The sequence below is a fragment of the Cryptomeria japonica genome, chromosome 2, assembly GCF_030272615.1.
Source record: "Cryptomeria japonica chromosome 2, Sugi_1.0, whole genome shotgun sequence".
Classification (NCBI taxonomy): domain Eukaryota; kingdom Viridiplantae; phylum Streptophyta; class Pinopsida; order Cupressales; family Cupressaceae; genus Cryptomeria; species Cryptomeria japonica.
Genome location: NC_081406.1, coordinates 401,426,027 through 401,452,554, shown reverse-complemented (window position 1 = coordinate 401,452,554; position 26,528 = coordinate 401,426,027).

The window sequence follows — 26,528 nt, the reverse complement described above, 5'->3', positions numbered from 1 at the left end:
CTCAAGCATTGCAATACTTGTCGCAAGTGGCCCTCATTCGCTTCCATAGATCTAGAATGAACCAACATGTCATTCAAGAACAAAAGGACAAAATGATCATGGTAGGTGCAAAAAACCCCATTCATGAGGCTCATGAAAACTGAAGGCACTTTCATCAACCCAAATGGCACCACTGTGAACTCATAGTGACCATAACAAGTACAAAATGTCATTCTATGAATGTTTGCATCATGAATGCACAACTGATGATTTCTTGATTTTAGATCAATCTTAAAGAACACCTTGGGTCCCTTTTCCTGATCAAAAAGATCATCTATATGAGGCAATGGATATCAATTATGGATGGTTACCTTATTCAGCTGTTGGTAATCAATGCATAACTGAAGAGAACCATCCTTCTTCTTAACAAATATAACAGGCGCACCCTAAGGAGAAACACTAGGATGAATGATCCCCTTGGCCAACAATTCCTCCATTTGCAACTTCAACTCACTCAACTCTTGAGTAGTCATCCGATATGGGGATCTTGGAATAGGTTCCGCACTAGGAACCAAGTCAATGCGAAAGTCTATGTCTTGCTTTAGAGGCATACCAGGAATATCCAAATGAAACACATCATCATACTCTCGAAGAATAGGGTGACCATCAAGAGCGATTTCTCGACTCTCTTCCTCATCCACATCCTCAAGAGCAACTCCAAAGAGATGTCACCCTTGATGCATACACCGCTAAAGTTTCATAACAGAAATCATACGTAAGGATATCGATCTTTGAACTCCAATGATCCCCACTTTCCTACCATGGTCATCTAAATACTCTACTATCTTCTGATGACAGTCTACACGAGCACTGTGAGAGAATAGCCAATCCATCCCCAACACAACTCCATAAGACCCCAAATGAATGACTCGAAGGTCAACTAAAGTAACAAAGGGTCCTAGGTCCAACTCGTAATTGGGAATAAAGGCATCTACAGACACACCCACACCGGTAGCCAACTCTACTTTCTACCCATCCACCTGCTTAGCAGACGCGAGCCCACACTGCTCCACAATGGATGAAGAAATGAAAGAATCTAAAGCACCAGAGTCAAAAAGTACAGAGATAGGGATACTACACAACACACCTACAACCTCAATTACTGTACCCTGATGTTCATCCTGGAGGTCATCAACCACTGCAAATACTCTATGGGATCTACCTACATCCCCCACTGTCAGCTCTGATATTGTTGGCCTCTGACTCCCTATCTAGTGAGAACACCAAGGGCATTGAGCGGCTATGTGACCAAACTATCCATAGGAGAAGCAAGCTCCCCTACTAGGCCCTCTACCTCCAGTCAGCCCACTAAACTACTGGAAGCTTCCCCTACTAGGGGCCTAAGATGAACCCTGAGAGGATTGCCCTAGAATACTCTGCCTGCTCCTATTCCTCCTATGCTGATATTGCCACCCTGCTGGCCCTGGAACTATTTCGGTCTCGGTGGCTGCTACTGTTGCTATGCACCCTTAGCAGGTGCCTGAGGACTCCTAAACGGTGCAGCAGTCTAGGACTAGTTCCCACGAACTCTGGGTCCACTAAAAGGTACACTCCTGATCTACACTCCAGTTTGACCACCATGTGCATGGCCAAGATTGTTGGTATTTTGGTATGGTTTTGTCATTGATGGCAACACCTACTAAAAACAAGCACTTTGAAGATCCAACAACATTCACCGGCAAGCAAGTAACTATTGCATAGTTACTGGTATATGGTTCACCGGCAGGATATAATGTTCATCGGTATTTGGAATGATATGGAAGACACTTGGTAATGTCGAAAACATCATGTGGACACTTTGTTTTGAAGAATTAATCATTGGTATATTCATATTTGCATATTTGCTTTTACCGACAAATAGGTCCAGGTTATCTAGGGTTACACCGGTAGGTTTATCTTTTCCAGATCAGCATGGCACACTATGGAGATGATTTATTATTGATGTAAATACATTAAGCCGACATGTTTAATCAGTTATTGCATCAGATATTATATTGTTTGTAAAATGATTTTATTGTAATATCTTGTAGAGCCGACCTACTAAAATTGGTCTTAGGGTATGGTATAAATGTAAGATCTTATTTGTAAGATCAAGAGTGGGATGTGAAAAAGAATTGAGTGAAGGTATATGCGAGAACAAGAAGAGGTATACATGAAGACATCATTTGAAGGTGAAGCTAGGTTTTTGTATAAGCATATCAGCATTACACTGGTACTGAATCTAGCATATGAAAATGCTATTTTGTGCAGTACATTCTTATTGGATTTAACCATCCAACTGTAGTCAGTGTGACTCCCATTTTGTGATTGAGCAGTAAGCTCTAGGCTATTGGCCTTTCTGCATGTGTAGACCCCATTGATGTACACTTACTATCTATAGTAGTATCATTTGATTTTGGGTAAGGTTTCCCACCGTGGTTTTTCCCCTTATAGGGTTTCCACATACAAATATTTGTGTTATGTGTTGTGGATGACTTTATGTTTGTATTTCATGCATTAATCTTTACCGGTATAGCAATTTACTATTGACACTATGTACCGGCACACTTAACTGGTTTACTGGTATTAAGCGTTAAGTTGGTTAATTAGTTTTTGGTTTGAATTTATTAGATAACTGATTCACCCCCCCCCCCCTCTCAGTTGTCTCCGGGACCTAACAATTGGTATCAGAGCCTAGTCCTCTTTTGCAAAAGTTTAACAACTTGAGGAGATCCAATGTCTACTAATTATTTCTGGAAGGATAGTCCTAAACTTGATGGAACCAACTATGGGATATGGAAGATCAGAATGGAAACACATCTGAATTGCATTGGTAAAGACATCTGGGAAGCTACAAAGAATGGTTATATTGCTGCTATAGTTGGTTAGATTGCTCCAACTTCCTTAGTAAAAGATGAAGAAAATGATTGCAAAGCAAGAGAAGCACTTTTGAGCGCATTATCAGATCAACAAATAATGGGATTATCAGATAGGTCTACTGCTAAAGCTATTTGGGATCATTTGGAAACACTGAATGAAGGAGATTCCATAGTCAAGATTGCAAAACTTGAAAGCTTCCGAGTCAGGTATGAATATCTAAAAATGGAAGAAGATGAAAGGATTTCTGCTTTTGTGGAAAGAGTAAATGAAATTGTTCTGGGTATTAAATGTTGTGGAGGAACTTTGAGTGAGGATGAAATTGTTTCAAAAATCTTAAGAGGTTTGCCACTAGCATATAAAATGAAGGTTACTGCTATAAATGAGTTGAGAACAATGCCTAATACATCAGTAACTAGGGATACATTGATTGGAAAACTTTCAACCTTTGAAATTGAGGAATTTGGTCCTGTTGCTACTATAAAAACTGATTTGGCTTTTAAAGCATCAACACCATCTTCTCCATCATTTGAGAAATCAGACTGGAGAGCCTTTTATGCAAGAGAACTTGAAGAATCTAGAAAGGAGAATGAAGAGCTTGAAGAACTTGAAGCACTATTTGTAAGGAAAATGCCAAAAGGTCCAATTGGAAGTAAGTATGAAGGTAAAGCACCCTTTAAATGTTTTAACTGCAATAAGATTGGTCATATGGCTTCAAGATGCCTTGATAGACATGCTAGACTAAGAGAAGAAGCTAGAAGAACATACAAGCCTAATCTTGAATATCAGAGATACAAATTTAAGAAGAACAAAGACAAATCTTGTTACATTGCTGATGAAGGTGTGACTGATGATTCTGATGAGGATCCAGCAGACAATGGATGGGTTTTTGTTGCTATAACAGAAGATCAACCGACACCTATTTCTCAACCAGTAGAACAAGCCCTAGCAGCTAAAGTTGAAGCAAAGGATGAATGGATCATTGATTCAGGATGCTCACATCATATGACTAGAGACAAAGGTAAATTCTTAAACTTTCAAGAATACAATGGAGGTTTAGTAAGATTCAGAGATGACAAAGCCTGTTAAATCAAAGGTAAGGTTTCAATATCTCTTGATGGTAAGCATAACAATGACAATGTCTACTATGTTGAAGGATTAAAGCATAATCTTTTAAGTGTTGGTCAATTAGTTGAGAAGGGATTTCAGTTACAATTTAAAAATGGAAAATGCAAAATCATGAATAGAACTGGTTTGGAAATTGCAATGGATAATCAAACTAGAGGAAATATCTTTCATTTGAATAACAGTGAAAAGGCATGCTTAATTGCACATATAGATGAAAGTTGGTTATGGCATAAGAGACTATGTCATGTAAACTTTGATTGCATGGTAAAAATCAGTACTTCTAAGGCAGTTAGAGATCTACCTAAAATTGTGAAACCTCAGAATACAATTTGTAAGGAATGTCAATTTGGAAAACAAGTTAGAGCTAGTTTCAAAAGTATTCCAAAAAAATCCAATAATGCTCTTGATTTAATTCACACTGATTTATGTGGTCCAGCTAGAACTAGAAGCTTACAAGGTGATATATATTTCATGCTAATTATTGATGATTATTCTAGAATGTGTTGGGTTACTTTTCTCAAAGAGAAATCAGAAGCACTTGGAAAGTTCAAACTATTCAAAGCAATGTTTGAAAATGAAACCGGTAAGAAAATCAAATGTTTAAGATTAGATTAAGGAGGAGAATTCACATCTAAGGACTTTAATACATTCTGTGAAGTGAATGGAATCAGAAGACAGTTATCAGCACCTCAGACACGACAGCAGAATGGAGTTGTTGAAAGGAAAAACAAAACTATCTTGGATGCAACAAGAAGTATGTTATCAGAAGCAAATCTACCACGTGTATTGGAGAGAGGCAGTTAGCACTGCTGTCTATACATTCAACAAAGTTCACATCAAAGGTGAAACCGGTAAGACTCCTCATGAACTATGGTTTGGTAATACTCCTACTCTTAAGTATTTCAGAATTTTTGGAAGTAAATGTTATATTAGAAGAGATGAGTATGTTGGCAAATTTGATCTTAGAAGTGATGAAGGAATATTTCTTGGTTATTCATCTAAGAGCAAGGCATATAGATGTTTTAATAAGAGATTGCAGAAAATAGTTGAGAGTACAAATGTAAAGATTGATGAATAATTCAGATGAACTTCAAGGTATATAGACTCTGAACCGGCAACAGAAATTGTGACAAATGAACCTATACTAAATCCACCAGTACAGAATGAAGATCTAGTTACTCTGGTATCATCAGAGGATTCCACAGTAATTGAACAACAACAACAAACTAAGACACCTCGGTATATAAGATTGAATCATTCTGAAGATCAGATAATTGGAAACAAATTTAAAGGAGTTATGACAAGAGGAAGATTGGCAAATGAAGAGGTATGTCTTATTTCTCAAATTGAACCATCATCTATCAATGAGGCATGTGAAGATAAATTTTGGATTAAAGCTATGGAAGAAGAATTAGGACAAATTGAGAAAAATAATACTTGGACATTAGTTCCCCGGCCTAAAGATAAAAATGTAATTGGAACCAAATGGGTATTCAGAAACAAACTTAATGAAGATGGTAAGGTTGTCAGAAATAAAGCAAGACTAGTGTGTAAGTGATATTCTCAGAAAGAAGGAGTTGATTACAATGAAACCTTTGCACCGGTAGCTAGAATTGAGGCAGTTAGATTATTCTTGGCTTTTGCAGCTCACAAGGACTACAAAGTTTATCAAATGGATATTAAATGTGCATTTTTTAATGGAGATCTTGAATAAGAAGTATATATTGAACAACCTGATGGATTTTCTTTGACAGATGACAACGATATGGTTTGCAGGTTAAGAAAAGCTCTGTATGGATTGAAACAAGCCCCTAGAGCTTGGTATGCAAGGTTGAATAAGTATCTTTTAAAGATTGGTTTTACTAAAGGAAATGTAGATAGCAATTTATATTACAAAATAACTAATGATGACATCTTGATTATTGATGTATTTGTTGATGATATAATCTTTGGAGGAGAAGATGGATTATGTAAGGAATTTTCTATTAAAATGCAGCAAGAATTTGAAATGTCTATGATTGGAGAAATAAAATTCTTTTTAGGATTGCGGATTTCACAGACTGATACATGTATATTTTTGAGTCAATCCAAGTACCTTAGAGAACAGCTAAAAAAATTTGGGATGGAGAACTCTAAACCAATAAGCACACCTATGACTACAAATGACAAATTATCTCAAAGGGATGAATCTGCACCTGTTAATCCAACTAGATACAAATCTATGATAGGAGGTTTACTGCATTTGACACAAACCAAGCCTGATATTATGAATGCAGTATGTATTGTTTTGTGAGACCCCATCTCGACTCAGTCTGACATTTCAATGGTTTTTATATTGAGACTATTATAGATGCTTTATTTTTATGCATTATGGATTTAGAACTTATATGATTTCATGATTTGGATAACATTGCTATATGTTGATGATTTATTTATATGCTTTATGATATAGAACACTACATGATTTTTGAATAGGATGAATTTGCGGTGATAAATATCGTTATTGAATTTGCAGGACTTTACTATGATAATAGGATTATGATGTGTGTTTAAGTGTGGATCAACATTATGAGAATTAGTATGAATTGCTTATGTGAAATTGCTTGGATAAAAGATGTATTAAATGGTTCAGATGTAAATTGTATGCAAGTGATGATGTGTATTATTATTCCTATGATTTATATTGTATGTGGTTATTTGAAAGTCACTAATGTGGAAATTGAGATGCACAGGAAGTTATCCATGTGACCATGGAAATATTACGGAGAACCAAACCTAGACCTATGTATGTTCATAAGCTAGGGTTTGTCTATTTGGAGAGACAACACCCCATTTGTGCTGTATTTTATTCGTAATAGTAAATGATGCATGTGTGTTAAGTGTTATTTAATTGATCTATGTAAAATCCACAAGAGATGATTTCATGTATAAATTTGTAAAAGTATTTTCTTTGTGTCACTTGACACGTGTGGATTTAAGTTTGAATTTTTAAATTTGTCTCTTGGTGGGAAAGTGTTTAACTATAGCTTTTTCAATTAATGTAACATGATTTCATAAATGCCTTGGGTAAAGAATCTTTGGGATGGTCAACATAGGTTTGACCCGAAAATAAACTTTAGAGGGGTTTAAAAAGGGTTAAATGGACACCTAGGGGTAGTTTCATAGGGTTTCCTAAAACCCATAAGGTATACCTAAGGGTTAGGGGCAATTTAAGGAAAGTTTCTACTCCTATGTGACCTTTTGGACACCCTAAAAATTGACTTTTCTAAGTTGTGCGAAAATTGAAATTAGAAGATTTGACCTAGTTGTAAACCTTCCTTTTCGAATGAGAGTTCCCTTTCCCATTCTACCTTACCTTCCTCTTTAGTTTTTAGAAACTTGTGAGAACTCTCACAATGGGCTTCTTAAGCAAGAATTAGAAAATTTTTGGATAATCACCCGCTCTCCAGTTTTGGAGACAAGAGAATTTTTGAAAAGAATAGGCTAGATTTTGAATAAAGAATTTTGGCTAAGGGTAGAAGGAGAAGAACTGTGGAATTGGGCTGCTCATCCTCAACAAAACTAACCTACCTTTGGGTAGATTTAGGTTGGTTGCATTCTTCTGAAAATGGCTTTCTTATTGCATGTGTTTGAAAGTAATGTTGGTGTAAAAGATTTGCTTCCCTGCATGTTCTTTTGGAAATTTTATTTGGTATTTTGTGTTACATATTGTATAAGTTTTTGGGAGTCATCAAGACCTCTTACTCTTGGGAGAGAGGAGGATCTTATGGGTGGTAGAAGTGACAGCCCTCGAGTGAGAGAATCTCGTTATGAGAGCGATCACAAGGGATTTTGTGTGACCCTTGCTTCATGGCTTGTTTGTGCAATGGGGGTCATAAGGAGGGAAATAAGGCATGATTGCCTTGGGGGCAATAAGGAATAAGGGGTTGCTATTCTTGATGTATTTTGTTTTCCATGAGGTGGCTACATATTTTTCCATACTTGCAGTTCTCCTTAGGGTATTTGGTCCACTACCACCCTTAAAAAGGTCATCACCAAGGTGTGGTGCAGTGTAGCCGGGTTGGGAGTGTCTTTGAATTTGTGTGTATTCTGTCTTTTGTTCTTGCATGTTTGTTTCCCGTCTAGGGCTTGGTTCTTCGAGCTCGGGGGTGGCTACCAGTTAGCCTAGGCTGGGAGGTGAGCACTCCATGGTAATAGATTTGATTCATTTGCAGGATGTTAGAAGAAATATCAGATGCATGCAGTTATGGCGGAAGATGTTGATTTTTTTAATTTTTTTTAAAGTTGCAAATGTATTTATTACCTTTTGAAAAGTCCTCTCTTGTTTGAAATGAGAGGCTATTTGTAAAATAGGAATAAAGACTTGAGGATATGTTAATTGTTATGCAAAAAATATCATGTTATTTTGTAGTAAAGCTAAATGGTTTATTGTAAGTTCTTGTTCTAGAGTTAAGGTTAAATCTTGTAGAGTATTTAATATTCTTGAAAGGAAATGAGTTAAATTTATTCTCTTATTTACTGGAAAAGAAATAGACTTGATTTTGCATGCATGCAAGGGCTGAAATATAAAAGAACTTAGGATTATACAATGGAAACGTAAAAAGTATTTTAATTAAATCTGTGATCTTACTTTGTTTGTGATTTCATTTTAAATGCAGAAAATAGAATCTATAATTATCATAATCATTTCTATAGTTTAAGTTAATGAATTCTTTATTTAATATAGTTGTTGTTCTGGGATTAGTTAATTTTGTTATTTATTTCATTACAGAAAATACATCTCTATCATTTAAGTAGTTGTTGTAGATTTTTGCAAGCCAGCCAATTTAATAAATGTAGGAAATAAAGATCTAATCCTATTATAGTTTTATTTAATTAACATCTATATTTATTTGGTTGCTGGAAAATTTATTAAACATAGTCCTTAATAAAGTTGGAGTTAGGTATTTTTCTTAAATACTGACATGATTTATTTACAGAAAACAATATCTTCAGTAGACAGATTTATTACTTTATTTTTGCTATAATTGAAAATTAGAATCTTTCATAAATTCTGTTTTATGTTAAGAAAAAAATAATAATAATATAGTTATATAAAAATAGATATAGTCATATACATGCAAATTTCATGTATATACTTATATATTCATACATAAAATATATCATAAAATTACCTGCAAAATAAATGTATATATAAATATAAATATATATATACAAATATTTATATGAATATATACATATAAAAATGTATATAAATATATATATAAATATTTATATAAATATTTTTATACCTTTTTGCACCTAAAAATGTATATATATATTTATTTTAAAAAAAAAAAATAAAGAAAAAAAATATGGGGTTATGTTTAAGATATGAAATTGTTTTGTTTGAAATTTAATAGAACTTTATATTAAGTTGGGTAAGGATAATTTGGCTATTGGGAAATATTTATGCTTTATAGGAAAATAATTATTATTAATTTAATTGAACCTTAGTCGACTTAGTTTAATCTTATTTTAATTAATGTTGAATAAATTATAGACTTTTATGTTCTAAGAGTTGGGACTAAATTAATTAGTTTCTTAGGGAAAAATACCAGTATTGGTTATTGGAGATTAATCTTACCTTCATCTACTATTTTAATGAGTTTGATTTAATTAATCTATTGACTAAGTTTGATGAGAAAATAAATTAAATCATTTAGTATTCTGTAAATAAATTTTAAATTAATTTCGTTACTTGATTTAATATCAGAGTTAGCTCGAATATAGTTTGGCATGACATTTTGGTATCAGAGCAAGGTTTCCACACTAGGAACCTTACTCCACTTACGTTTCACTTTAGATTATTTAATTTATTTTATTATATTGATTTTTATAGGATATTTAAAATTTAATTAATTAAATATTTTTCTAAAAGAAATTAGTTATTTATTTTACTTTATTTTCCTCTTAGGATGCCTCCGATGACACGACAAGCTCGTAAGCGCGGAAGGGGTCCTAGGTGTGTGCGCATAGCACATGAAGAGGTAGCTAAGGAGGAATCGGTTCTAGAAGAGAACCCAGAAGCACCTCCCGAACAACCAGATGAACCTAACCATAACCTCTTAGAAGCAATCCAGAACCTAATTGGCATAGTTCAGGAAAGGATTCCAGCAGAGAACCCTCAGGTTAGAAATCAGGACTCTGGGCTTCATAGATCAGTTGATAGAGAACGAAGCAGGAGCCCAGCTCCTATTCCTGTAGAGAGTCAGGGTGGAAATGAGCTAGAGTCTGTGCACATACTAGGACCACCTCCAGTAGTGGAACCAGTTTATTTTGAGAGAGCTCTTTGGGATCCAGGGGATCTTATCAGGGAGGTCATGTGCCTCTAGCCACCATCCTTTGGAGGTTCTACCAATGGGGTAGAGGCTGACGCATGGCTTTTGAGTCTTGAGAGGTTCTTTGCGTTGTGCTCTTATGAGAGCAACCTAAAATCACGTGTCACAGTCCATCTGTTGAGAGGGTTAGCCTCCACTTGGTGGACACAGGAAGAGTACAAATGCGGATTGGTTCCTGATACTCTCACTTGGGAGATATTCACAGAGAGGTTTCGAGAGAGGTACCTATCAGAAAATTTCAGACAGCGTCGTATAGACGAGTTTCACAACCTCCAACAAAAGGGCTTATCAGTAACCCAATATGAGAGCAAAATCTTTGAGCTGTTGCCTTATGTAGATTATCTAAAGGATGAGAAACTTCTCGTAAACCACTTCATCAGAGGGTTAAATGCCGGTATAGCCGGGCCAGTGAGGATGTCCACTCCAGAGAGAGCCTTCGGGTTGTCATGAAGAAGGCACTGATAGCCGAGGAAATTCAGGTCAGACCATAGGACAATAGGGATTAGTTTCAGAACCAAAACCCCACACCTCAAACTTATGGATTCCAGAAACCACATTGGAAGGGAAACAACCGAAACTCACAGGGGTTCTCCAAACCTCCTCCTCCGCAACAGATATCACAGAACTAGAGGCAGAAGCCTCCACAGTATTAGCAGGGCACCAAGCCCAAGCAATGGTAGACTTAGGGATAGAGGCGAGATCAGAGAGTGCAGGTGCCTTACACACCTCTGGCAAGGACTCAACAGTCCTCTAGGGGTGGGTATAGTGGATCCAGTAGGACAGGAGGACAGGCTTTCTCTAGGCCTCAGGGCACCCAGTTTCAGGCATGGGGTGCTTGCTTTACATGTGGAGCCATGGGCATATGGCAAGGGATTTACCTCAGGGTCAGATGGCAGGGAATCAGCAGATGGCCACTTCAGAGTCGACAGTTGGTGATATGGGTAGGTCCCATAGAGTATTCATAGCAGTTGACAACCGCTAGGCTGAGCATCAGGCCACAGTCATCGAGTCTACACGTATGATCAAAGGTAACAATGTATTTATTTTGTTTGATTCAGGAGCTACTAACTCCTTTATATCTCCATTGGTTGTGGAGCATTGCGAGCTAGTGGCAACTAGACAGGGTGTCAGTTGGGAAGTGGAATTAGCTTTAGGGGCTAGAGTGTCAGTGGAATCAAAGGTTAGGGCATGTCAGTTGCAGATTGGCAAGACCACCACTTTAGTTGACCTTAGAGTGACACCACTTGGATCTTATGGTATCGTACTTGGCATGGGTTGGCTTCATTCCCACAGAGCCAAGATGGATTGCCGCCTGAAAAGGATCGAGTGTGAGGATGATCATGGTTCGCCCATAGTTATCACTGAGATTCAGAGACCCATGTCTCTTCGTATGATCTCTGCAATGCAGCTTAAGTGGAGCATGTGAAAGGGATGTCAGCTTTTTGCTATCACTATCAGTGACAGAGGAGAAGAGGAAGAAAATTAAACATCGCTTGATGACCATCCTATCCTTAAGGGATATTCAGATGTGTTTCCTTCAGAGTTACCTGGAATGCTGCCCCATGGAGAGATTGACTTTCATATAGACCTTATACTAGGAGCTGAGCTAGTTTCCAGAGCACCTTATAGGATGACCACAAATGAGCTTAATGAACTCAAAATATAGCTTGAGGAACTCCTTGAGAAGGGTCATATTCATTCTATCATATCCCCTTGGGGTGCACCAGTCATCTCCGTTAAGAAGAAGGATGAATCTCTCTGATTATGTATGGATTATCGGTAGTTAAATAAAGTAACCATCAAGAACCAATATCCTTTGCCCAGAATTGATGATTTATTCAACCAACTTCAAGGTGCCAAAGTCTTTTCCAAAATTGATCTAAAGTCAGGATACCATCAATTGAGAATAGTGGAGAGTGATATCCACAAGACCACATTTCGCACTAGATATGGTCACTATGAGTTCACCGTAGTTCCATTCGGTCTTACGAATGCCCTAGCTATTTTTATGAGCCTCATTAATGGGGTATTTCATATATTTCTTGACCGTTTTGTAATAATGTTCCTTGATGATATACTGATATATTCTCGGAATGAGAAGGAGCATGAGGAGCACCTGAAATAGGTATTGCAGTGTTTGCAGGATAACCAGTTGTTTGGCAGTTTGTCAAAGTGTTCTTTCTTTAGATTAGAGGTCAAGTACTTTGGGCACGTTATTTATGATGATGGGATCTCAGTTGACCCATCAAAGATTAGGGCTATTATGGATTGGCCAGCACCAACCAGTGTGACAGAGGTCAGGAGCTTCATGGGCTTAGCAGGATATTACTGATATTTTGTCGAGGGATTCTCCAGAGTCGCACATCCTATTACTTCTCTTCAGCGTAAAGGGAAGAAATTTGAGTGGACAGAGAAGTGTGAGAAGGCCTTTCAGGAACTCAAGAAGGCACTTACTAGCGCTCCTATCCTTGTTGTACCAGACCCCTCAGCTGACTTCATGGTTTGTACAGATGCTTCACTAGAGGGTCTAGGAGCAGTTCTTATGCAAGATGGTAGGGCTATAGCTTTCGAGTCTAGGAAACTTAAGACTCATGAACTTAATTATCCTACTCATGACCTTGAGCTCGTAGTAGTAGTGCATGCACTTGTGAGGTGGAGACAATTCCTTTTAGGTCATCACTTCGAGCTACATTCAGATCATCAGAGTCTTTAGTACATTTTCACTCAGCCAAACCTTAATGCACGTCAGAGGAGATAGATGGAGTTCTTGTGCGAATATGATTTTGACGTTCACTACATCAAAGGAAAGGAAAACATAGTTGCAGATGCTTTGAGTAGGAGACATCACGAGGTTTACACCATATCTATGGGCATGGATTTGAGAGACCGTATACTACAGCACTTGCTAGAGGATGGATGGTATGCAAAGGTTGGTCAGGTAATACGATCTTAGGTTACTCCAGAGGGGAAATATGTGGATTATTCTTTGGAGTCCGATGGACTATTACGCCACAGAGGGCGCATTTATGTACCTTCCTCCGGGGGATTGTGAGAGTTCATTGTCACGGAGGCTCATAGAGCTCCTTATGCAACGCATCCTGGAGTTAAAAAGTTGCATGCTGACTTGAGGTAGTTATATCATTGGTCAAGAATGCGGCAACTCATTGCTGAGATAGTAGCTCGATGCCTCGAGTGTCAGAGGTTAAAGGCGGAGCACTGCCATCCAGGTGGGTTGCTCCAGTCTCATGCTATACTAGAGTGGAAGTGGGATACTATATCTATAGATTTCATCATTGGTCTTCCTATGTCTTCTCATCGCCATGATGCTATCTTGGTGACAGTTGACAAGTTGACCAAAGTGGCCCACTTTTCACCAGTTAGGACTACCTTCATAGCACCAGCAGTAGCATAGGTGTTCTTGTGAGACATTGTTAGACTTCATTGTGTCCCTCGCAAGATTATTTCTGACAAGGACTCCCTTTTTACTTCTTCCTTTTGGAAGTCATTACAGGTAGCTATGGGCACTAAGCTCAATTTCAATACAGCCTATCACCCGAAAATAGATGGTCAGATAGAGAGGGTTAATCAGGTGTTAGAGGATATGCTTTGCATGTACGTCATGGATAATCAAACTAGGTGGGAAGAGTACCTTCCCTTAGTGGAGTTTGCCTATAACAATGGGCATCACACTTCTTTGGGGATGCCACCCTATCAAGCATTATACGGCAGACCTTGCATGACACCGTTGAGTTGGGATCGCATAGAGGATAGAGTTGCTATTGGTCCTGAGATAATTCGAGATATGGAACAGCAGGTGGATTTGATTAGACAACGTCTAAGAGAGGCTCAGGATAGACAGAAGAAAAATGTTGATGTGAAGAGGATAGATCATAGCTACTTGGTTGGAGACAGAGTCTTCTTGAGATTGCGACCGCATAAGAGTCCAATCCACTACGGAAAGAGTTCTAAGCTCACAGCTCGCTTTGTAGGACCTTTTGAGATTCTTGAGAGGATAGGCCCAGTTGCCTACCATTTAGTATTGCCACCTATCTTGTCATGCATCAACGATGTGTTTCATGTATCAGTTTTGAGGAAATATATCTATGATGAGTCTCATATTTTAGATTGGGATGCCTTGCAGGTGGAGTCAGACGGGCAACTAGCTTTGGAGCCCATTCACATTTTGGCATGCTAGACACTGGCCCTTCGAGGTCAAGAGTTGGACCAGGTTAGGGTCCAGTGCGATTGTTATGATGAGGTTATGGCTTCATGGGAGGACGCAACACGTATGAGATCAGAGTACCCCCACCTCTTTGATGAACTCCAGGAGGAAGTTCATGCCTAGAGGGGGAGGGTGTGAGGCCCCACCTCGACTCAGTCTGACATTTTAGTGGTTTTTATATTGAGACTATTATGGATGCTTTATTTTTATGTATTATGGATTTAGAACTTATATGATTTCATGATTTGGATAACATTGCTATATGTTGATGATTTATTTATATGCTTTATGATATAGAACACTACATGATTTTTGAATAGGATGAATTTGTGGTGATAAATATTGTTATTGAATTTGTAGGAATTTACTATGATAATAGGATTATGATGTATATTTAAGTGTGGATCAACATTATGAGAATTAGGATGAATTGCTTATATGAAATTGCTTGGATAAAAGATGTATTAAATGGTTCAGATGTAAATTGTATGCAAGTGAAGATGTGTATTATTATTCCTATGATTTATATTATATGTGGTTATTTGAAAGTCACTAATGTGGAAATTGAGATGCACAAGAAGTTATCCATGTGACCATGGAAATATTACGGAGAACCAAACCTAGACCTATGTATGTTCATAGGCTAGGGTTTGTCTATTTGGAGAGACAACACCCCATTTGTGTTGTATTTTATTCATAATAGTAAATGATGCATGTGTGTTAAGTGTTATTTAATTGATCTATGTAAAATCCACAAGAGACGATTTCATGTATAAATTTGTAAAAGTATTTTCTTTGTGTCACTTGACACGTGTGGATTTAAGTTTGAATTTTTAAATTTGTCTCTTGGTGGGAAAGTGTTTAACTATAGCCTTTTCAATTAATGTAACATGATGTCATAAATGCCTTGGGTAAAGAATCTTTGGGATGGTCAACATAGGTTTGACCCGAAAATAAACTTCAGAGGGGTTTAAAAAGGGTTAAATGGACACCTAGGGGTAGTTTCATAGGGTTTCCTAAAGCCCATAAGGTATACCTAATGGTTAGGGGCAATTTAAGGAAAGTTTCTACTCCCATGTGACCTTTTAGACACCCTAAAAATTGACTTTTCTAAGTTGTGCGAAAATTGAAATTAGAAGATTTGAACCTAGTTGTAAACCTTCCTTTTCGAATGAGAGTTCCCTTTCCCATTCTACCTTACCTTCCTCTTTAGTTTTTAGAAACTTGTGAGAACTCTCACAATGGGCTTCTTAAGCAAGAATTAGAAAATTTGTGGGTAATCACCCACTCTCCAGTTTTGGAGACAAGAGAATTTTTGAAAAGAATAGGCTAGATTTTGAATAAAGAATTTTGGCTAAGGGTAGAAGGAGAAGAACCGTGGAATTGGGCTGCTCATCCTCAACAAAAATAACCTACCTTTGGGTAGATTAAGGTTGGTTGCATTCTTCTGAAAATGGCTTTCTTATTGCATGTGTTTGAAAGTAATGTTGGTGTAAAAGATTTGCTTCCGTGCATGTTCTTTTGGAAATTTTATTTGGTATTTTGTGTTACATATTTTATAAGTTTTTGGGAGTCATCAAGACCTCTTACTCTTGGGAGAGAGGAGGATCTTGTGGGTGGTAGAAGTGATAGCCCTTGAGTGAGAGACTCTCGTTATGAGAGCGATCATAAGGGATTTTGTGTGACCCTTGCTGCATGGCTTGTTTGTGCAATGGGGGTCATAAGGAGGGAAATAAGGCATGATTGCCTTGGGGGGCATAAGGAATAAGGGGTTGCTATTCTTGATGTATTTGGTTTTCCATGAGGTGGCTACATATTTTTCCATACTTGCAGTTCTCCTCAGGGTATTTGGTCCACTACCACCCTTAAAAAGGTCATCACCAAGGTGTGGTGCAGTGTAGCCAGGTTGGGAGTGTGTTTGAATTTGTGTATATTCTGTCTTTTGTTCTTTCATGTTTGTTTCCCGTCTAGGGCTTGGTTCTTCAAGCTCGGGGGTGGCTACCAGTTAGCCTAGGCTAGGAGGTGAGCACTCCATGGTCATAGATTTGATTCATTTGTAGAATGTTAGAAGAAATATCAGATGCATGCAGTTATGGTAGAAGATGTTGATTTAAAAATAAAAAAAAAATGTTGCAAATGTATTTATTACCTTTTGAAAAGTCCTCTCTTGTTTGAAATGAGAGGCTATTTGTAAAATAGGAATAAAGACTTGAGGATATGTTAATTGTTATGCAAAAAATATCATGTTATTTTGTAGTAAAGCTAAATGGTTTATTGTAAGTTCTTGTTCTAGAGTTAAGGTTAAATCTTGTAGAGTATTTAATATTCTTGAAAGGAAATGAGTTAAATTTATTCTCTTATTTACTGGAAAAGAAATAGAATTGATTTTGCATGCATGTAAGGGCTGAAATATAAAAGCACTTAGGATTATACATGGAAATGTAAAAAGTATTTTAATTAAATCTGCGATCTTACTTTGTCTGTGATTTCATTTTAAATGCAGAAAATAGAATCTATAATTATCATAATCATTTCTATAGTTTAAGTTAATGAATTCTTTATTTAATATAGTTGTTGTTCTAGGATTAGTTAATTCTGTTATTTATTTCATTACAAAAAATACATCTCTATCATTTAAGTAGTTGCTGTAGATTTTTGCAAGCTAGCCAATTTAATAAATGCACGAAATAAAGATCTAATCCTATTATAGTTTTATTAATTTAACATCTATATTTATTTGGTTGCTGGAAAATTTATTAAACATAGTCCTTGATAAAGTTGGAGTTAGGTATTTTTCTTAAATACTGACATGATTTATTTATAGAAAACAATATCTTCAGTAGATAGATTTATTACTTTATTTTTGCTATAATTGAAAATCAGAATCTTTCATAAATTTTGTTTTTATGATAATAATAATAATAATAATAATATAGTTATATAAAAAAAGATATAGTCATATACATGCAGATTTCATGTATATACTTATATATTCATACACAAAATATATCATAAAATTACCTGCGAAATAAATGTATATATAAATATAATATATATATACAAATATATATATATATGAATATATACATATAAAAATGTATATAAATATATATATAAATATTTATCTAAATATATTTATACCTTTTTGCACCTAGAAATATATATATAGATATGTAAATATATATATATATATATATATATATATATATATACATATACATATATATAAATATATATATATATATATATATATATATATAATATTTAAAAAATAAATAAAAATAAAGAAAAAAAATTTAGAGCAAAGGAAAATGGGGGAAGGAAAGGGCGGGGCCTCGGCCGCGCAGTCCCTATGCAGGCTGCGTCCCTCATAGAGGCTGCAACCTCTATCCGGGTCGTGTCCCTAACAGGGGTCTGCGGCTCCCTATGTGGGCCGTGCTCTGCACCAGTGAGATGACCAACTGTGCGGGCCATGACTCACACAGAGGCCAAGGCCACTATGTGGGCCGCGACCCCCATAGTTGGTCGTCTCACTGGTGGCGCCTCCTCCACCAAATCACCATGGCCACCTCATAAAACCTCCGTTTGGCCCTACTTAATCAATGAGCATAAAAGAATATAAAACCCTAGCTCGGTTAGAGCTAGGGTAAAAAGAATAATAAAGAAATAGAAAAAAAGTATAGAGAGGTTTATTTTATAATGTAATTTAAATTTAGGGTTTGCATGGGATTTTTTCTCAAGAAGTGGAAATTAATATAATATATAAATATATAAATATATATATATATATAAATATATATATATATATTTATATATATGTATATATATACTTATATATATATATACCAATACATAATGAGTTTGAAAGTATAAGAGAGTAAGACAATTTTGGATTAAATATTTAATATGTGGTTATAAATTATATTTGTTTCTTTTAATAAACATATGGGGTTATGTTTAAGAAATGAAATTGTTTTGTTTGAAATTTAATAGAACTTTATATTAAGCTGGGTAAGGATAATTTGGCTATTGGGAAATATTTATGCTTTATAGGAAAAGAATTATTATTAATTTAATTGAACCTTAGTCGACTTAGTTTAATCTTATTTTAATTAATGTTGAATTAATTATAGACTTTTATGATCTAAGAGTTAGGACTAAATTAATTAGTTTCCTAGGGAAAAATACCAGTATTGGTTATTGGAGATTAATCTTACCTTCATCTACTATTTTAATGAGTTTGATTTAATTAATCTATTGACTAAGTTTGATGAGAAAATAAATTAAATCATTTAGTATTCCACAAATAAATTTTAAATTAATTTCGTTACTTGATTTAATATCAGAATTAGCTCGAATATAGTTTGGCAAAACATGTTAGTGCATGTCGTGTTAGCGAACTTTTTGTTACATAGTTGTTATTTAACAAAAAAAAATTATCCTGTTCTTGCCCTAAATTTTGGGCATGACATGTTTCTAGATTTCAGAGTAATCCTAGGGAAAATCATGAATCAGCAGTAAAAAGGATTTTCTAGTACTTACAAGGCACAACAAATCTTGGATTATGGTATCCTAAAGATGAAAATTTTGACCTATGTGCATACATAGATGCAAATTGGGCAGGAGATGTGGATGATAAAAAAAGCACCACTGGAGGAGCATTCTTTCTTGGAAAGAGATTAGTTTCTTGGTTGAGTAAGAAACAGAGTTGTACATCTTTATCAACAACAGAATCAGAATATGTTGCAGCAGCAACTAACTATACACAGGTACTATGGCTTAAGCAAATGTTGAAAGACATTAAGGTAAAATGCAAGGAACCTATTACTATCTACTGTGATAACACTGTAGCAATTGATATATCTAAGAATCTGGTATTACATTCTAAAACTAAACATGTTTCTATCAAACTAAATTTTCTAAGGGAAAAAGTTGAAGAAAAGGAGATAAAACTAGTTTATGTGAATACTAAAGAATAGCTTGTAGATATTTTCACAAAACCTTTGCCTAAGGAGACTTTTGAATATCTCAGAGATCAGCTTGGAGCCATACCACCACCAGTAGAGACTTAGACAGTTGATAATTGTCATCAACCGACAGAATTAAAAAGACAAATCTTTATTCCGGTATTTGATGAGGAAGCTACTTCTTAGGGGGAGTAGTTGGTATTTTGTATGGACTTGAATTTTGTAGCTTTGGCATTTGATGTCAAAGGGGGAGAGGTATCTATGGAAAAACACATTATCTTTTGAGGAGAGATTGGTATTGAAAATAAATCTTTGGATATACACATGCTGCTCCCAGGGGGAGAAATGGAGATTGTTGGTTTTTTTAGTATTTGGCATTTCTGTTTTGGGACTTTGATGGTTTTTCCATCTTGTGTTGCCATCAATGCCAAAGGGGGAGATTGTTGGTATATTGGTATGGTTTTTTCATTGATGTCAACACCTACTAAAAACAAGCACTTTGAAGATCCAACAACATTCACCGACAAGCAAGTAACTATTGCACAGTTACTGGTATATGGTTCACCGATAGGATATAATGTTCACCGGTATTTGGAATCATATGGAAGACACTTGGTAATGTTGAAAACATCATGTGGACACTTTGTTTTGAAGAATTAATCATTGGTATATTCAAATTTGCATATTTGCTTTTACCGGCAAATAGGTCCAGGTTATCTAGGGTTACACCGACAGGTTTATCTTTTCCAGATCAGCATGGCATGCTATGGAGATGATTTATTATTGATGTAAATGCATTAAGCCGACATGTTTAATCGGTTATTGCATCGGATATTATATTGTTTGTAAAATGATTTTATTTTAATATCTTGTAGAGCCGACCTACTAAAATTGGTCTTAGGGTATGGTATAAATGTAAGATCTTATTTGTAAGATCAAGAGTGGGATGCGAAAAAGAATTGAGTGAAGGTATATGCGAGATCAAGTGGAGGTATACATGAAGACATCATTTGAAGGTGAAGCTAGGTTTTTGTATAAGCATAACAACATTACACCAGTACTGAATCCAGCATATGAAGATGCTATTTTGTGCAGTACATTCTTATTGGATTTAACCATCCAACCATAGTCAGTGTGACTCCCATTTTGTGATTGAGCAGTGAGCTCTAGGCTATTGGCCTTTCTGCATGTGCAGACCCCATTGATGTACACTTACTATCTACAGTAGTATCATCTGATTGTGGGTAAGGTTTCCCATTGTGGTTTTTCCCCTTATAGGGTTTCCACATACAAATATTGGTGTTATGTGTTGTGGATGACTTTATGTTTGTATTTCATGCATTAATCTTTACCGGTATAACAATTTACTATTGACACTGTGTACCGGCACACTTAACTGGTTTATCGGTATTAAGCATTAAGTTGGTTAATTAGTTTTTGGTTTGAATTTATTAGACAACTGATTCACCCCCCCCTCTCAGTTGTCTCTGGGACCTAACAAAGATTCTGCTCCACCAGCTTGGCTTTTGCTATAGCTACCTCTACTAAAGTAGGCTCAAACACTCCTACTCCTCCACTGATGCGGTCTTTTAGACCCCTCAAGAAGTGTTGAACAAACATCGCCTTATCGTTGCCAATACCAACATGTTGTTTAAGCTCATAAAACATGTGCTCAAATTGATCTACTGACAAACCATACTTGTGCAAAGCATAGAACTCATCTACCCGAGACTGCCTCCACTGGGGTGAGAGAAAATGTGCCCTGAATCTCTCTAGAAAGATCTCCCATGATATGGTGTTAATTCTCACACCGATCCTCTCCTCCTCTAACCACCACAAGATAGATGCAAAACCCTCGATACACATGATAGAACATCTTGCCTTGGTATTGCTACCATATGGATACATGGTGAAACACCAATCTAAACTGATAAGCCAGGTCTCTGCCTCAAGACCAGTACCTCTATCATCAAAGAAAGGAGGATTGGACGTCATCAAGTCCCTCATGTGTCCCATGGTAGCTGGGACCTCTCTCCTTCTGGGAGACCGCTCTCTCTCTCTCTCTCTCTCTCTCTCTCTCTCTCTCTCTCTCTCTCTTCTCTAGAACTTGCTAATGCGACTCTCCAACCTAAGCATGGATGGGTTGATCAGCCTTAGGTCTGGGGCCTAGTCTGGCTAGAACCTCTTGAAACATCTATCGCAACTCTTCCTTTCAGGAACCTGCTCACTTGAATTCTGCTCATCCTAATGAATAGACTGATCCTGATCTGCAGTCGCATGATTGGGTGGTGGCGAAGGACTATGGTGATCGGAACCTTGACCCCATCCCCCACCTCTACCCCTATTGTGGCCTCCAACACAACCACCTCCCTTGGCTTTCCTAGCCATGACCTAACACTGCAAAACAAAAAAGGTTTAGGTCTACGACAAGGATAATAACAAGGGAAACACAACACTAAGACCTACACAAAAGGTCAAGCTGGAAGGGCTCCATATAAACCATTACCCATTGTTGAAAATGGGCTCTGATACCAAATGTAATGCCCCGCCAGGAACCCCAAAGGAATAAACACACATCTAGGCAACTAAGGGTGAAATAATTATTTTTTTTAAGTATAAGTGCATTAATTACTACATTGCACAATAATTAAACAAGCAAAAGACTTACACCTGAATTCCTAAAGGTTACCAACGAAGATTAAAGCTAAAAGTTAAATCCCACAACTATGATTAATTCCAATTAACCATCATTACGCAATTAACCTAATTAATCATATTCAATAGAAAATTACACCATTAAAATATTGAAAGAGTAACAATATAATTTCCTTTAAAAATAAGCATTTTAACATATCATAATGAAAGCTGATAAATAACATCCAACTCTTAGGATTACATCGACCATAAAAATACATGGCTTCCAATATACATTTAAAGTTAACATCTAAATCACTTACAAGGTTACATAAATTTATGATACAATTGACCACATAGGTCTCATAAGAATAAACTCCAACATGAGCTAGAGCATGAATCATGAACCATAAGAACACCTGTGAAGCCAATCCTCGCATGAAGGTAATAATAAGAATATTCGATGGGAAGTGGCACTACCACCCGACCATGTGATCCCAAAATGGAATCACCCCAACTTGCTAGGAGATAGCAGAGGACCCTCAAGAAAGCATAAACAAGACAAGGATGATAGTACAAAATGACTCCACAATACTCCATGTGACTCAAACTCACAATACACGAGTGACCCTAGAGAGAGAGAGTCATCACATGGATTAAGATGGTTACCCTAGGTAGGCCTCCATAGGTCCCGACCCCCATCCTGGGTTATCCTGGTAAGTTTTCCCAAACCCCCGACTCCATCTAAGTCTCATGCGGACCCTACCAACCCTTTGTGAAGACAAGGTGGTAGGTTTTCCATTCCAGGCCTTCCCACTACATCTTGAGCCTACACAAGCACTCAACCATGTGTCAGGTACAATATCTTAATTAATATTACAACTACCCACCCCCTAATCAATTATTAGGTTATCACTTATTAACTGACTTTCGAGGGGTTATCTTGCCAACCACTTCGAGTGTGGCCCCCACTCAAAAGCCACTCTCTCATAGGACACTAATAAACATGGTCACTCTATGAGGACCCTATGGCGAAACAAAAAGCCATAACACCACTATCCAAATACAAGTGGCCAAAAACAAAGACATACTAACCCCTGACTAACCATAAGGAACAAGCTCGACATGGTTAAGACAATGAGGTCATACTACATTGATTGGTCAAGAGATACCAAAATATGCCACAACAGAGTGACTAACATGAATGAGGGATAACAATGAATTAAGTGCCCTAATAATAAAAGCTAAATTCACTACGACCCAACACAATCAATCCTTGAAAAAGAACAACAACATATATACTTGCAATTTTCATCTTTTAAATTAAACAAATCATCATCATGTAAAACTACGAGAAAATCAATCATCATTACACTGATAGGGCTAGGAATCTAACTAATCATAATAATCCATTTAACTCGTTTAATTTGCAATAGTAAAAAGCATAACGAAAAATAATGGACAAGCATTCTCAATTTAAAAAGCTTATTTACTCTAAAGCATCAATTGATCAAAAACAAATTAACCCCTATTTTTACATTATTAATAAAATAATAACAACTATTATATATATTAAAAAATATATATAATAATAATTATTAACAATTAATAATTAATAACTACAAATTTAACTATAAACATTGATTGACTAAAAATATTACTCAATACCTAAATATGTATTAATAATATTGATTAAACTCTATTTATTATTGTTTCATTTAAAAAATAATAAAAAAAAATACTTAATACAAAATATTATTTAAACTTTATTTAAAATTTTTAATAAATTAAAAAAAATAAATAAACAAATTTTATATAGTGGTGGGGCGCACGACCCACCGCTTGCAGCCACGTGCTACCACAAATATGTGGTAGTAGCGCTGCACTGCTACCACATATTTGTGGTAGTAGTGTAGCGAAGCCTGCTACCACAAATATGTGGTAGCAGCTCGGCTGCTAGGGTAGCGTGGCCGGATAGAGCCTAGCTCCCTGCCACGCAACCCATACCAAAAATAAATAAATAAATTTTTAAACTTTTTTTTTTTAAATTAATTTTTTTTTAAAAACTATAACCAAACACATAAAATATTTACTGGTAAAAATACATACAAAAAAACCAAAATCTCAGTGACAGAACAGAGAATGGAAAAACTCAATTTTAAAAAAAAATTCTGCCATAAAGCCAAATTGGCTGAAAATCAAAGAGATTGACAAATCCCAATTAAAATTTTGGGCAAAATAATAATGGCAAAGAATAGAGAAAGAGGAAGTTTAACTCAATTTCTTCATTCATCTAATTTTAAAACACCCAAGAAGAAATTTATTTGGAAACACCAAGAGGGCAAATTTGGCAAAATTTTGCCAGCATAACCCCCCCAAATTCCACCAATCAAAACTTGAAACACACTCAGAAAATCAATTCCATCCATATGACATAAATGGAGGAATTGATTTCAAGTTAAATTTAAAGCAGGGAATAAACAAGGAAAGAGATTGGAGAAGCATTCTAAAACAATAATAAACTAAAATTTCCTTAAATCTCATAGCAACTACTCCAAATCAACTTACAACCATTTTCAAAAATCTGAAACAACACATAGGAAGAAGAGGAAGAAATCTAATTTTTTTATTAAAACAAAAGAAAAGGCTATCGAACTTGCAAAGCTAATTAATCTTTTTATTTCAACAAATAAATAACCAAAAGTTAAAAAGAAAGGTAGGAGAGGAAAAACCTTTATTATTTATTTTACATTTACCATTTTCTAATTGAATTTAACTCAACATGGCAATTGAAATTTAAATAGAAAGGAATATATTTGCTTCTTTATCTAATATTTAATACAAGTAAACAAAATATATATTAAGAAAATTTTACCATTTAATTGATGCAACATCATCAATTTAATTTAAATCAATTACTCAAGGCATATTAAACAACTAATTATTCCAACACAAAATAGCATCATTGACTCAATTTAACAACCATTTAAATAATAGAAAGAATGCAAAATGAGGAATGATCGAAAGATGACTCACAAAGTGAAAATACTAAAACACTATGACTCACATACCGGTCAAATGGGAAAGACGACCGACTGACAACACTCACATGAGTGTGACTGCAAGTCAAGTTAGGGTCAAACCACTATCTCCTCCACTCCCATCGGACAAATAAGGTATGCTTAGACTTGTGAAGCTAGGTGGAGTCGATACCCCGTACCTACCTGGTACTTGTACCTGCAATGTCCTGCATCAACAAACCACACATGCATATAGACAAATATATAATTAGACACGGCACACACACCGATGAAGGAGAATCATGGTGTTCTCTATCTCATCGAAGTGAGTGAAGGAAAATCATATTCTCGTATCCCATACACTTGCAAACACACAACATATAAATAACACATCGCATATGTAAGGTAAAAGTATCAGTTCATGACAATAATCCATAAAAATAACATTAATCATTAGTATTGAAATACTGCAAGAAAGCATACATCGCATATCCACTTAAAGCATACAATAACATCAAATAAGGTTTGAATAAAGTACAACAGAAGTGTATCAACTGAAAAATCAACGAAAGTCAAACATAAGTCCAAAAAGAGTTTGATCTAGGAGGGGTACTACAGGAGGTGGTTCCTTTGGTTCCACATGGTGGGGTGGTTGGTTCTTTTTACCATTGGGGTATTTTTCTTGTTGGATTCTTCATGCGTGCATGTAGAGTCTTCTTCATGATGGCATATGGATGTATTGCAACACTTGGTTGCATCTTATTGCAGATTTATGTAATGTGCTTTCATGATTATGAGAGGTAAATACCTTGTAATATTTATAGATGACTCTTATATTAGATGAGCTATGCTCATGTTGTAATGTTCATATAATTGTAGTTGTAATGATACTCTAGTAGGTGCCTTAGGTGAATGAATATATTCATAATGATGTGACATTGTTATGTATTGAAACATGATATATTGTTTATATTCATAATGGTGAAGAAAATGATTTGAAGTAAATTATACCTTGTTATAGATTTATATTGGGAATAGGCTTAGATCATGATAACAGATAAGAAATTTTTGAAGAAGAAATGTTATTTAATTAGGACATAGATTATCATGTGGTAATGAACCTTATATATATGAAATGAAGGCAATATAGGAATCATGGTTGGTGATCTTATCATGTCTAGTTATTGATGTTATTCTTATAGTTACATTGTAATGTTCAGAAAATATGCATATCATAGGAAAGGATTAAATAAGAATGGCATTTAGTTCCTTGCATTAAACA